This window comes from Antechinus flavipes, chromosome 4 (assembly GCF_016432865.1).
Source record: "Antechinus flavipes isolate AdamAnt ecotype Samford, QLD, Australia chromosome 4, AdamAnt_v2, whole genome shotgun sequence".
Classification (NCBI taxonomy): Eukaryota; Metazoa; Chordata; class Mammalia; order Dasyuromorphia; family Dasyuridae; genus Antechinus; species Antechinus flavipes.
Window position 1 is genome coordinate 467,383,507 of NC_067401.1, and position 12,317 is coordinate 467,395,823.

Consider the following 12,317-nt stretch of genomic DNA (forward strand, 5'->3'; position numbering starts at 1 on the left):
TTTTATTATTTCTAAGATCAAATGTTCACCACCCCTTTTCTCCAACAAGATTTTCTCTTATTTCTCTTTCAGCCCAAACTTTTTGCTTATTGATCAGAATCCAAATTTTTAACCAAATTCTAGCCATAAGTACAAATACATTGTGTCAAATATGCATCTAAAGTCAAGTTTCCTTCCTTCTATTAGTATCCCTAATTCACAATGTATGTGTGCATTTGTAAAAAAGATTCTTGATGTAAGGGAAAAAAAAAACATCTCTTATGAATCACTAAGCTATTCAATTGATATTCTTCCTATACTTGTTTCCCTGTGGAAATTAGATACCTTGGCAGATGCATTTGGGCAGATTTTTTTTCAGTCTTTCTTTAAAATATAAAACCATCTGGATTAAATTCTCAAGACTCTATGAAAAAAATATTTTTATTGTTCCATATTAGGTGTACTCTATTCCTACCCAAGAGCCTATCAATACTCTATTTTATGCCATGGTATAAAAGAACCAAATCTTCTTCTCAGACAGCACCTTCATAACCAGCTGTTCATTTCCCAAATCCAGCTTTCTCTCCTAAACTTTTAGTTGGAAATATTGATGAAAATACCACATGGACCCATAATGCCTTTACTTTCTTTCCCAGGCCTTTGCAATGTTATGCATTCTATTTTAGATTCCTTCTAACTTTATCTTTTGTCCCTACCAGAATCATAAGGAGTGGACTTCAGGTTTGAGGAGTCTTAGAATAAGAGAGGAGATAATGAAACACAGCACTCCTGTCTAACAGAGCAGTGGGACATTTACTGGAATTAGATATTGCATACATTATCAGCCATAATTTCTGTGCTTGGGATTTTCCTTAATAATCTTTTTTCTTTGGAAAAACAGACTTATGTAGTGCAAAGGATATCCATAAATTTACTTTTTTTTTTGAAAGAAATGTTGTAAAAATGTCTTAGAAGAGTCTCTACTCCTATCTTAGAAAAGCTTTCTGGGAAGCAGTAGCTTTCTATGCCAGAAACAAGTTAAAAAAAGACATGCTATCAGCTTAACCAGTGGCACCTTCCCTAATCCTCAAAGGGGAATCACCAAATATTATCAAGATGTTTTTTTAAATTGATGTTAATGAGAATGTTCCATTGCATGAACACAAAAAACTGCCTCTTTTTGAGGTTTCAGTTTCATCTCTCAGCCTGCATCCATGACTATACCTCTTCCTCCACCAAGTACCATCATCCTTTCCACCTGGAAGATTCCTTCTCTCCTGAGGAGGGATTCTCTCTGATTGGTCAGTTCCTTCCAGCATCTCTGTCTTAAGAAAGGCCAAAATTATCCATGTTCTTCCTCTTTAGTCTCTACTCCTGCATCTCTAGACTTCTTAATTTTCCTTCTCCTTCTTCCCTTTTCAGATACCTTCTATACAGTGTCTTCTCCCATTAGAATATAAGCACTATGAGGGCAAAGGATGTCTTTTAATTTTGCTCTATTTATATTCCCATTACTTAATAGTGAGTCTAGCCCATAATATTTAATAACTGGATTTGACTATTAAAACACCAAATATATGACATAGTTCCGTATGGTCAACAATCTTCTTTTTTTCTTTTCTTCTAAAATGTATTTGTTTGTACCTTCCAAAAACCCAATTCTTGGCATATCATAGAAAAATCATTAACTCCAGAATGAGAGGACCTGCACCCAAATCCCTCCTTAGCCACTTATTGCTTGTATGACCCTGGGCAAATAACTTCACCTCTAGGCACCCAGTTTGCCCATCTGGAAAATGTGATTTCTGAGCTCTCTTGTTTCTCTAAACATATAAATCTAATATTTTAAAAAGAAAAATATAGTGCTTGCTATTTTAAAAGAAAAAAAGCATAGTCTATGGAATACATTTTCATTCATTTCAAACATCAGCAAGGTTATGCTTAAAATTCTGAGAAGTTGGTTTCAACAATACATGAACCAAGAATTACCAGAAGAACAGGCTGGTTTTTGAAGAAGAAGATGAACTATGGACCAAATTGCCAACATTCATTGGATTACAGACAAAGCAAGGGGGCTTCAAAAAATAAAAACACTTACTTCTGCTTCCTTGACTACACTAAAGCCTTTGACTGTATGAATAACAACAAAATATGCCCTCAAAGAGAAGGGAGTATTAGACCATCTTACTTGTCTCCTGAAGATCATGTGTGTGGACTAAGAAGCACAAATTAGAATTAAGCATGGAAGAACTGATTGATTTAAGATTAGAAAGGGAGTCTGACAAGACTCTATATTGTCACTTTAGTGACTTAACTTATATACAGAGAACATTATATGGGATGTCAAGAAGAATGAATCAAAAGTCAGGATTAAAGTTGCCAGGAAAAATATCAACAGTCTCAGATATGCAGACAATATCACTCCTCTGACAGAAAGAGAAGAATTAAGAAACTCCTTGATGATGATGCAAGAGGAGAGTATAATAGCTGGCTTGAAATTTCACATCAAAAACAAAACTAAACTAAAAACAAACAAACAAAAAACCTTAAGATCTTGGCAAATGGTTCCATCACTTTCTGGCAAATAGAGGAAGAAGAAATAAAAGTAATATCAGATTTTATATTCTTGGTCTCAGATATCACTGAATATAATGACAGAAGCCATGAAATTAAAGGATTCTTGCTTCTCACAAAGAAAGCTCTGACGAATCTGGACATCATATTAAAAAGCAGAGACATCACCTTGTTGACATTTTCAAAGCCATGTTTTCCCCAGGATCAACATATGAATGTGAAAGTCAGAGTGTAAGGAAAGCTGAGCGCTGCAGAATTGAGGCTTTCCAATTGGCGTGCTGGAGAAAACTTTGAGAGTCCCTGGGACAGCAAGGAGATCAAATCAATCAATACTTAAAAGAACATGATGAAAGCTATTCATTGGAAGGTCAAATACTGAAGCTGAAGCTTAAGTTATTTGGTCACATAACCAGGAGACAGGATGGATTGGAAAAGACTTTGATGCTGGGAAAGATCAAAGACAAAAGGAAAAGGGGACAGCAGAGGGTTAGATGGATAGATAATGTTATAGCAACCAATATGAGCTTGGAAAAAACTTTAAGAAAAATAGTGTTGCAGGATACAAAATAAACCCACATAAGTCATCAGCATTCTTATATATCACTAACAAAACCCAACAGTTAGAGTTACAAAGAGAAATTCCATTTAAAGTTAACTACTGATTGTATAAAATATTGAGGAATCTATCTGCCAAAGGAAAATCAGAAACTTTATGAGCAAAACTCCAAAACACTTTCCACACAAATTAAGTCTGATCTAACCAACTGGAAAAATATTAAATGCTCTTGGATTGGGCGAACAAATATAATAAAGATGACAATACTACCTAAACTAGTCTATTTATTTAGTGCTATACCAATCAGACTCCCAAAAAACTATTTTGATGACTTAGAAAAAATAATATCAAAGTTCATATGGAAAAACAAAAGGTCAAGAATTTCAAGGGAATTAATGAAAAAAAAAAATCAAATGAAGGTGGCCTAGCTGTACCAGAACTAAAATTATATTATAAATAGTGGTTACTAAAACCATCTGGTATTGGCTAAGAAATAGACTAGTTGATCAATGGAATAGGTTAGGTTCAAAGGACAAAACAGCCAATAACTTTAATAATATAGTGTTTGACAAACCCAAAGATCCCAGTTTTGGGGATAAGAACACATTATTTGACAAAAATTGCTGGGAAAATTGGAAATCACTATGGCAGAAACTAGGCATTGACCCGCACTTAACACCGTACACCAAGATAAGGTCAACATGGGTTCATGACCTAGGCATAAAGAATGAGATTATAAATAAATTGGAAGAGCATAGGACAGTTTACCTCTCAGATCTGTGGAAGAGGGAGGAATTTATGACCAAAGAAGAACTAGAGATCACTATTGACCACAAAATAGAAAATTTTGATTATATCAAATTGAAAAGTTTTTGTACAAACAAAACAAATGCAGACAAGATTAAAAGGGAAACAATAAACTGGGAAAACATTTTTACTGTCAAAGGTTCTGATAAAGGTCTCATTTCCAAAATATATAGAGAATTGACTCTAATTTATATGAAATCAAGCCATTCTCCAATTGAAAGGATATGAACAGACAATTCTCAGATGAAGAAATCGAAACTATTAATGGACATATGAAAATATGCTCCAACTCATTATTAATCAGAGAAATGTAAATTAAGACAACTCTGAGATATCACTACACACCTGTCAGATTGGCTAGAATGACAGGGAAAAATAATGTGGAATGTTGGAGGGGATGTGGGAAAACAGGGACACTGATACATTGTTGGTGGAATTGTGAACACATCCAGCCATTCTGGAGAGCAATTTGGAACTATGCTCAACAAATTATCAAACTGTGCATACCCTTTGATCCAGCAGTGTTTCTACTGGGCTTATACCCCAAAGAGATACTAAAGAAGGGAAAGGGACCTGTATGTGCCAAAATGTTTGTGGCAGCCCGCTTTGTAGTGGCTAGAAGCTGGAAAATGAAAAGATGTTCATCAATTGGAGAATGGTTGAGTAAATTGTGGTATATGAACATTATGGAATATTATTGTTCTGTAAGGAATGACCAGCAGGATGAATACAGAGAGGACGGGCAAAACTTACAGGAACTGATGCTAAGTGAAATGAGCAGAACCAGGAGATCATTATATATCTCAACAATGATACTGTTTGAGGATGTATTCTGATGGAAGTGGATCTCTTAGATAAAGAGAGCTAATTCAGTTTCAATTGATCAAGGATGGACAGAAGCAGCTACACCCAAAGAAAGAACATTGGGAAATGAATATAAACTGCTTGCACTTTTGTTTTTCTTCCCAGGTTATTCATACCTTCTGAATCCAATTCTCCCTGTGCAACAAGAGAATAAGAGTTCGGTTCTGCAAACATATATTGTACCTAGGATATACTGTAACCTATTTAACATGTAAAGGATTGCTTGCCATCTAGGGGAGTGGGTGGAGGGAGGGAGGGGAAAAATCGGAACAGAAATGAATGCAAGGGATAATGTTGTAAAAAAAATTACCCTGGCATGGGTTCTGTCAATAAAAAGTTATTAAAAAAAGAAAAGAAAAGAAAAGAAAAATAGTGGAGGCTAGAAGAGCCAGGTATATTGTAGTCCACGGGGTAATGAAGAGTTGCATATGACTGGATGACTGAACAACAACATATAGTTTATTGTACTTTTTCATGCTCACCATAGCATGAACACACATAGGTAGGTAGGTAGGTAGACGGATAGATGGATGTAAATATCCTTTTTTCCATTAGAATGCGACTATCTGTAGCATGAGGGATTTTTTATTTTTATCTTCATATTCCCAACATTTAGTGTAAGATCTGGGAGACTGACTACCTGGGGAGGTATTCAATAAATGCTTATTGATTGATTTTGACAATGTCAGTCCATTATCATTCCCATTAGGACAACTTGTAGACCTCTCTTTCTAATTATTGAGCAAACTTCTACTGAACTCTCACAATAATCTAAAATGCCTATTTGCCATGTCTGTCCACTACTGTGTAGACTCAAGTTATGGGACAGCTAGGAAAGAGTATGAGATCCTGGCAAGAATGTATTTATTCTTAGGAAGTTCCTCACCTTCTCTCAGAATACTTTCTCAACTGCTTTTGATCAATAATCAATAGTTTGAGGTAAAAGCTAGTCAAGAAACAGCTGGTACCCTGGTGATACTCTACTGGCTCAGAAGACAAATCCAAGATCAGACAGTTTGTATCCCTTCATTCCTCTTTTCTCTGGTTCTCAGGGAGAGTCTTCCAAAAGCCAATTCACGTCCTGCCCATGGAAACTTCTTTCCCAATTCTTCCTTTCCCAGTCAATGCCTTCAGATGAATCCTTTTATCAAAACTTGGAGTGATTGCCTTGCCAGAACTATTATATTCCTAACGCCTTTGAGTCCAAGGTCAACTAAGCAGAAATTCCTTGATGGGAGGGACTATTACATTTTTGGGTTTTGGATGCCTTCCACTTACACAGTGCCAACCACCGAGTAGGCACTCATTAACTTATTTAATAAGGTTAGCTATAGGAATATCACATGAAAGAGGGATTTGACTTATTTACTTTGGCCCAGAACAATGGGTTTCAAAAAAGGCACCTTTCCCTACCTCCCAGAAGCCTTTAAGAAAAGCTTGGATGAGCACAGAAACTGGGGCTGGAATAGAGTCGATTATTGTTTGAGTGTGGGTTGGATTAGATGCCCTGTGAGGTCTCTTCCAACTCTGTGATTCTGTGAATTTGTGATTCTTCTCAAATAAAAGCAGCCAAGAATCAGGGATTAGGAAAATGGCACTGTTTAATGTTAAAACTTCATGTCATCAAGTCTTAGCTGTCAGAAGTCTTTCCAAGAAAATACAGGAAAAGGTTACTGAGAGAGGTCAGGAAACCTCCCTTCTCTGGAGATCTCTTCTGGGAGAACCAATATGTTGGGAAAGGCTTAAGGGAAGCTTGCCAGATAGAATAGATGACCTCTCAAGATCCCATCAAAAATTCTGAATCTGAGAGGGTAAGATTGGGGATTTTTCTTACTGGTAGAGGAGCAATCCATGTGGTTTGACTTCAGAAGTTCTGATTTAAATCAACATGTTTTCAAAGCACCATAAGGTTGTATTTTTCCTGGACCAAAATGATATTTGTAATTAATGATCGATCATTGTTTGAGAACCTTGTACTTCCTTTTCTTTATAATTAAGTGGGTCCCAGAATCTAAAAGGGAAATATTTAGATCAACTAGGCAATGAAATACTTTTAAATCCCTTCAAAATAGGGCAGAAAGACATTATGGTACAAACAAAACTGGACTATTTCAAAGAACTGTGACTTGTTGACTTCCTTCACCAACCCAAATCAAAACCCTTGGATATATATCTGAAGAATACAGAGCAGGGAAGACTTTTTGGTTTTTGTTGTCGCATTTACTTATGGTAGGTGCTTAAAAGTTTAGAGAATTGAATATTTGCAGGGATGGGTAACTAGACTGTAAACTTCTTGAAAGCATGGACAGATTCATTGTTATGTCAGTAACTCTACCATCTTACTCAGTTTGTAATATAATCTTAAGAAATAATAACAGCAATGACATAGTAGTTTGCATTTTGCAAAGAGCTTTGCACATGGTGCTTCATTTGCTCCTAAAAATAAAGCTCTGAAAGAGGTATTATTATGATCTTTATTTTACAGAAGAGGAAACGGAGGCTGAGAAAAATTGTGGCTTATCCCAGTTCATGCAGCTAGTAACTGGATGAGGCAGGATTTATAATCAAGTCTTCCTGAAACAGTTATGGCACAATGGAGAGAACACTGAGTTTGAAATCAAGAAAATTCAAGATTAGTTTCTGATTTTGCTAGTAATGACTTGTATAACTAGGAGCAAAACATTGTTTGCCTCAATTTTCTCACCTGTAAAGCAGAAATGATAACAGCACCCTACCCCAAAGGGTTGCTGTGGAGATTAAATGAGATCCTATTTATAAAGCACCTGGCACACAGTAGGTACTTAGAAGAGTTTATTCCCTTCCTTCCCATTCCAACTGTATGGAGTCCTCTGTTCACTTTACCACACAGCTGTCTATTCAAAAAATGAAAAATTTTCATTATAGTTTTAGTGCTTAAAGAGAATATAGAAATCAGTTAGTCAAATCCTCTCACTTTATAGATTACAATCTGAGAGATGGAGATAGAACCTGTGTCCTGAGTGTCACAGCTAGAAAGTGTTCGAGACAGTTCAAATCCAGTTCTTTCAGATTCCAAGGCCAGCTCCCTAACTACTGGTCCCTCCTTCCCTCCCTCCCATTTTCCCTTTCTTCCTTCCTATTATATTTGTAAAACCACTTACCTCCAAATGTTATACTTCAAAAATCTTCTTTGAATCACTAAGATAGAAGTCACTTTTCTCTTTCTCTCTGTATCTTTCTCCGTGTGTCTCTGTTTCTGCTTCTCTCTCTCTCTCTCTCTCTCTCGTTGTCTCTCTCTGTGTCTGTGTCTATCTCTCTGTCTCTGTCTGTCTCTTTCTCTCTGGGTCTCTCTTCTCTGTCTCTGCTTCTCTTTGTTTCCATCTCTGTCTCTCTCTGTTTCTGTCTTTGCTTCTTTCTCTCCTTGTGTCTATGTCTGTCTTGTCTCTCTCTCTCTCTCACTCTGTCTGTGTTTCTCCGTCTGTCTGTCTCTCTATATATCTCTGCATCTGTTTCTATCTCTGTCTCTCTCCCCACTCCGACTGGGGAAACCCCACAAATTTCTTCCACATTTTCTCTTCTATTTAAAATTATAGTTATGTCTCCCTTGAGACTAGTCTCTCCAAGGGTAGGTCCAGTGTCTTCTATATCTTGGCCTCCCACCCACCCTTGGTCCTAATCTAACGGCTCCCTCATGGTTTTAAATGCCCACTGAGCCACGCCAAGTGCAGAAGAACATCCCCACAGGATCTGCTTCACGTAGGCTCCCCTGCTTCATCCCCAACAGGCTGCGTAGAGCCGGGTCCCCTGCCTTGCCTTGGTGATACACATCTGGCCAGACAGCCCGGTCGTGTGCAGGATTCTCCTGGGTGGGGGTGGAGACAGATGGAGACAGCGGAGGGGAGAGGGCTCTTCTTTTCCCCAGGCTCTCTCTCTTCCCTGTTGGCTCACTTCTTGAGAAGTGATAGTGAGGAGGAGGAGGAGGGCAGACAGGTGGCTGCCATGTTTCAGGCTCTGGGCCAGCCCATCCCAGACAACTAGGTTCATCTAGGCCACCAAAGCCCACCTGGACCTTCTTCGAAGCTCTCCTATAAGCAGGGCAAGTGTTCTCTGAAGTGGTCAGGCCCGGGTGAGGAACACTCCTGAAAAGGCTGGTCAGAGCTCTGCTCCTTCAAGAGGTCAGGAGATAAGCTGAGGCAGTCTTTCAAAAGAAAATAACAAGTGGCAATAACAAAGCCAGGAGCTTTCTCGCTCCCTTGGCTCTGCAAAGCTCATGAGGCCGTCTGTACATACACGCAGGCTTTCCTGAAGCCCCCCTAGCTTGGGAATTATCTTCTCTTTCTTTTCTTTTTATACTTTTTTATTCATCATACCCATAACACAGTGTCTCACACATAGCTCTTGCTTAATATGTGCTTTAATTAATTCACTGATCACCAAAGAATCAAAGCTAATATTAGTTTTGGGGACTACCATCTTAGCTTGTGCATATTGAGTTTATTGTCCATTTTTTCACATTTTCTACCTTTAGACCTATCCCCTCTACCCCACCATTGTACAGATTTCTGAAACTCAGTCCTTATTGTTTTTTTATCTAATTAGATCCAGACCATTATTCTGATCCGTAATCATGTTTTAAAATTCCTTTTATTTTTCCAAATGCAAATTTAACAGATCTTTCCTGATCCCTTTTAATAGCAGTGCTTTCTTTCTGTTGTCTCCAATTCATCATAAGCATGTGTGTGTGGCTTGTTTCTCTATAGTTATCTGCAGGTTGTCTCTCCCAATAGATCTTGAGCTTCTCCAAATAAGAACTGCCCTTTACCTTTCTTTGAATCTCCAGTGCTTAATGGAAGCCTGGCACACAGTAAGTGCTTAATAAATATTTATTGGCTCACTAATCAGAATGCCATTTCCATCTTCATCCAAGTCACTGACAAATAAATGAAACAGAACAATGCTAAGGTCTCTAGTCGGCATTCGTTCACTGAATCTCCCGGGAACCGAATCATCCAAGCAGCTCTGAACGTACCTGACTAAGTACATCCATCCCATATATCTCCAAGATGTCACAAGGATTGCGCAAGAGACTTTATCAACTATTTCGCTGGAAAGTTAGTATATTCTATCTATGACATTTCTCTAATCTTCCAGTTTAGTAACCCTGTCAATAAAGGTTATTTTTTTTCCTGATGAATATGCACTGGCTCCTAATAATCACTGGTCCCCTTTCTAATTACATATAAACCATCCCTTTAATAACTGTGGAATTGTGGCAACCAGACAATCCAAAGATAGCAAGCTATAATTAGAAAGTACGAGCTTTTTCTTCTTTTTGAAAATCTGGAAAACATTTGCCTATTCACAGCCCATAAATTCTGTCCCATACTTCATAATTTAATTTTAAAAGTTCTGTTATTGAATAAAGAAATAGAAGTACTTTTAAAAAAATCACCCTGGTTTATAGCTCTTTCTGACCTAGTGAATTGAATTCATTGAGGACAGCAAAAAGTCCTCACATTATTTCTACAAAATCCTCTTGGATTTTTCAAATGTGATTTATCAAAGAATTATAGCCTGATTAAAGTGTTTACAAAATTGCTAGATTTGGGGATAAAACTTCTGAAAATGGAAATAAGATTTCTTTAGTTATGCTCTTTGCTATTATTCACAGCATTGTTTATAAAATTGCTATATTTGGGGATGAAACATCTGAAACTAGAAATAAGTTTTCTTCAGTCACATTATTTGCTACCATTCATGTATTTCTTAAAATATTTTAGTGCAAGAACTCTATCACTGTTTGGTTATTAATATTGTTAATTATAACTGACAACACATTAAAGCTGACAGAGAAATAGGCAATATATTTAGAGAGACCCTACTCACAGGCAGCTTGGCAGGGTAGATGGCTTGGGACATTCACAGCTTATTAGATCTGAGTGACATTTGAAGCATTTCATAACCTGTTCCCTCCATATGTTCCCAGTCCTCACTGCCTTCCACACACATTTTAACCTATAGATGCTGGACTCTTTGTGATCCCTCCATTCATTCACCCCAGGTGTTTTTCACTGGCTACCTTGAATGCTCTTCCATCTCCCATCTCTCCTATCTCCTAGCTTCCCTGACTTCTTTCAATCTCTCTGCTAAGTTCTACTGTAACAGTTGGTTCATTGCTGGGCTCCAGCTAGCAGAAGAGACACCATATTTGATTATTGACTGACCCAGTTATGTGCCAGGAGTTTTCCACATTCCAATAACTGGTTTGGCTAGCTCCATCTAAGCCAAATTTGCAAGGAATACAAGGTGTTCTCAATCAAAATCACTTTAGAAGACTTTCCTAATAGTTCTACTCAATTTGAACCCCTGAACCCACTTGATGTTTGACTGCCCTTGAGTTCCCTCTTTCATTTGATCTTTGTGGATTTGGCCAGGAATTGAAATCAGAGGTAAGCTCAGAGACCAGATATTCTAAGTTCTGAAATGGGGATACACTGAATACCACACCATTACTTGTCTTTGCTAGGACTAAAGGGATGGGGAGTTGCATGCTTGCTTATATCTGAATAATAAGTTGCCAAACTTATTATCCTTGAGTGGAGACTTACCTTCTTGTCCATGCTCTCCCAAAATCATAACAAAGGATTTCCCCCCAAGATTTCTTCCCCTTCCTCTTTAACAAGGAAACACCTTAAATAACATATATATAGAAGAAAAAAGGAATGGAAAATAGAAAAGAATCATAAAAACTGAGAAATACACTGAAAAAGTGTAAAAATATATATTGTGTTGCACATTAGAGACCTCTTCATCTCCATGAGAGACCGGACGCCATGTCTTCTCAAAGCCCTTGGGCCCATGCTGATTTTGGGTAATTTTGTAGCATTTCCTTTGGGTTGTTTTGTGGAGATGTTTGGTGTAGATTTTTTCTCATTTACATTTTTGTAGACATCGTATATATTGTTTCTTTATTTGTTTTACCTTTGCTTTCTAACAATTTCTGGCTTTCCATGCTCTTCTGTAGTCATTCTCTGGAGATGAACATCTATTTATTGCTACCACACAAAAGTGATACTTTTAATATTTTGGGATATATGGGGACTTTTTTTCTTTTCAATGACCTTTTTCGGGCATATTCCTAGGAGTGGATTTTCTAAGTTAAATGAATGGTCATTTTAGTCACTCTAATTCCAAAATTCCAAGTACTTTTCTTTAAAAAAAAAATAAAGCAAAATAAAAACAAAAACTAAATGACAGTTTCACCAACAATACACTAGACTGTCTATTGTAATTTGTATTTCTTTTATTATTAGTTGATTTAGGGCACTATTTCTTATGGTTATTAATAGCAGTTCTTTAAAAAAAAACTTTTCATATCCTTTAATCACTTATCTATTAGAGAATGGCTTTTAGCCATATATACAAATATAGAAACACATATCTGTATATATAGTTATGTAAATATATATATATATAGATGCACAGACACATACACAGATATACATATGTGTTTCTTATCTACACATCTTGAATATCAAACTCTTCTCTGAGAAACTGA

At 37.0% G+C, this 12,317-nt stretch overlaps 1 protein-coding gene across 1 annotated transcript in view; it reads right to left on the reverse strand.

Annotated features, from left to right (window-relative positions):
* FGGY (FGGY carbohydrate kinase domain containing) overlaps positions 1-12,317 on the reverse strand; it is a 518,439-nt gene that overhangs the window by 346,775 nt on the left and 159,347 nt on the right.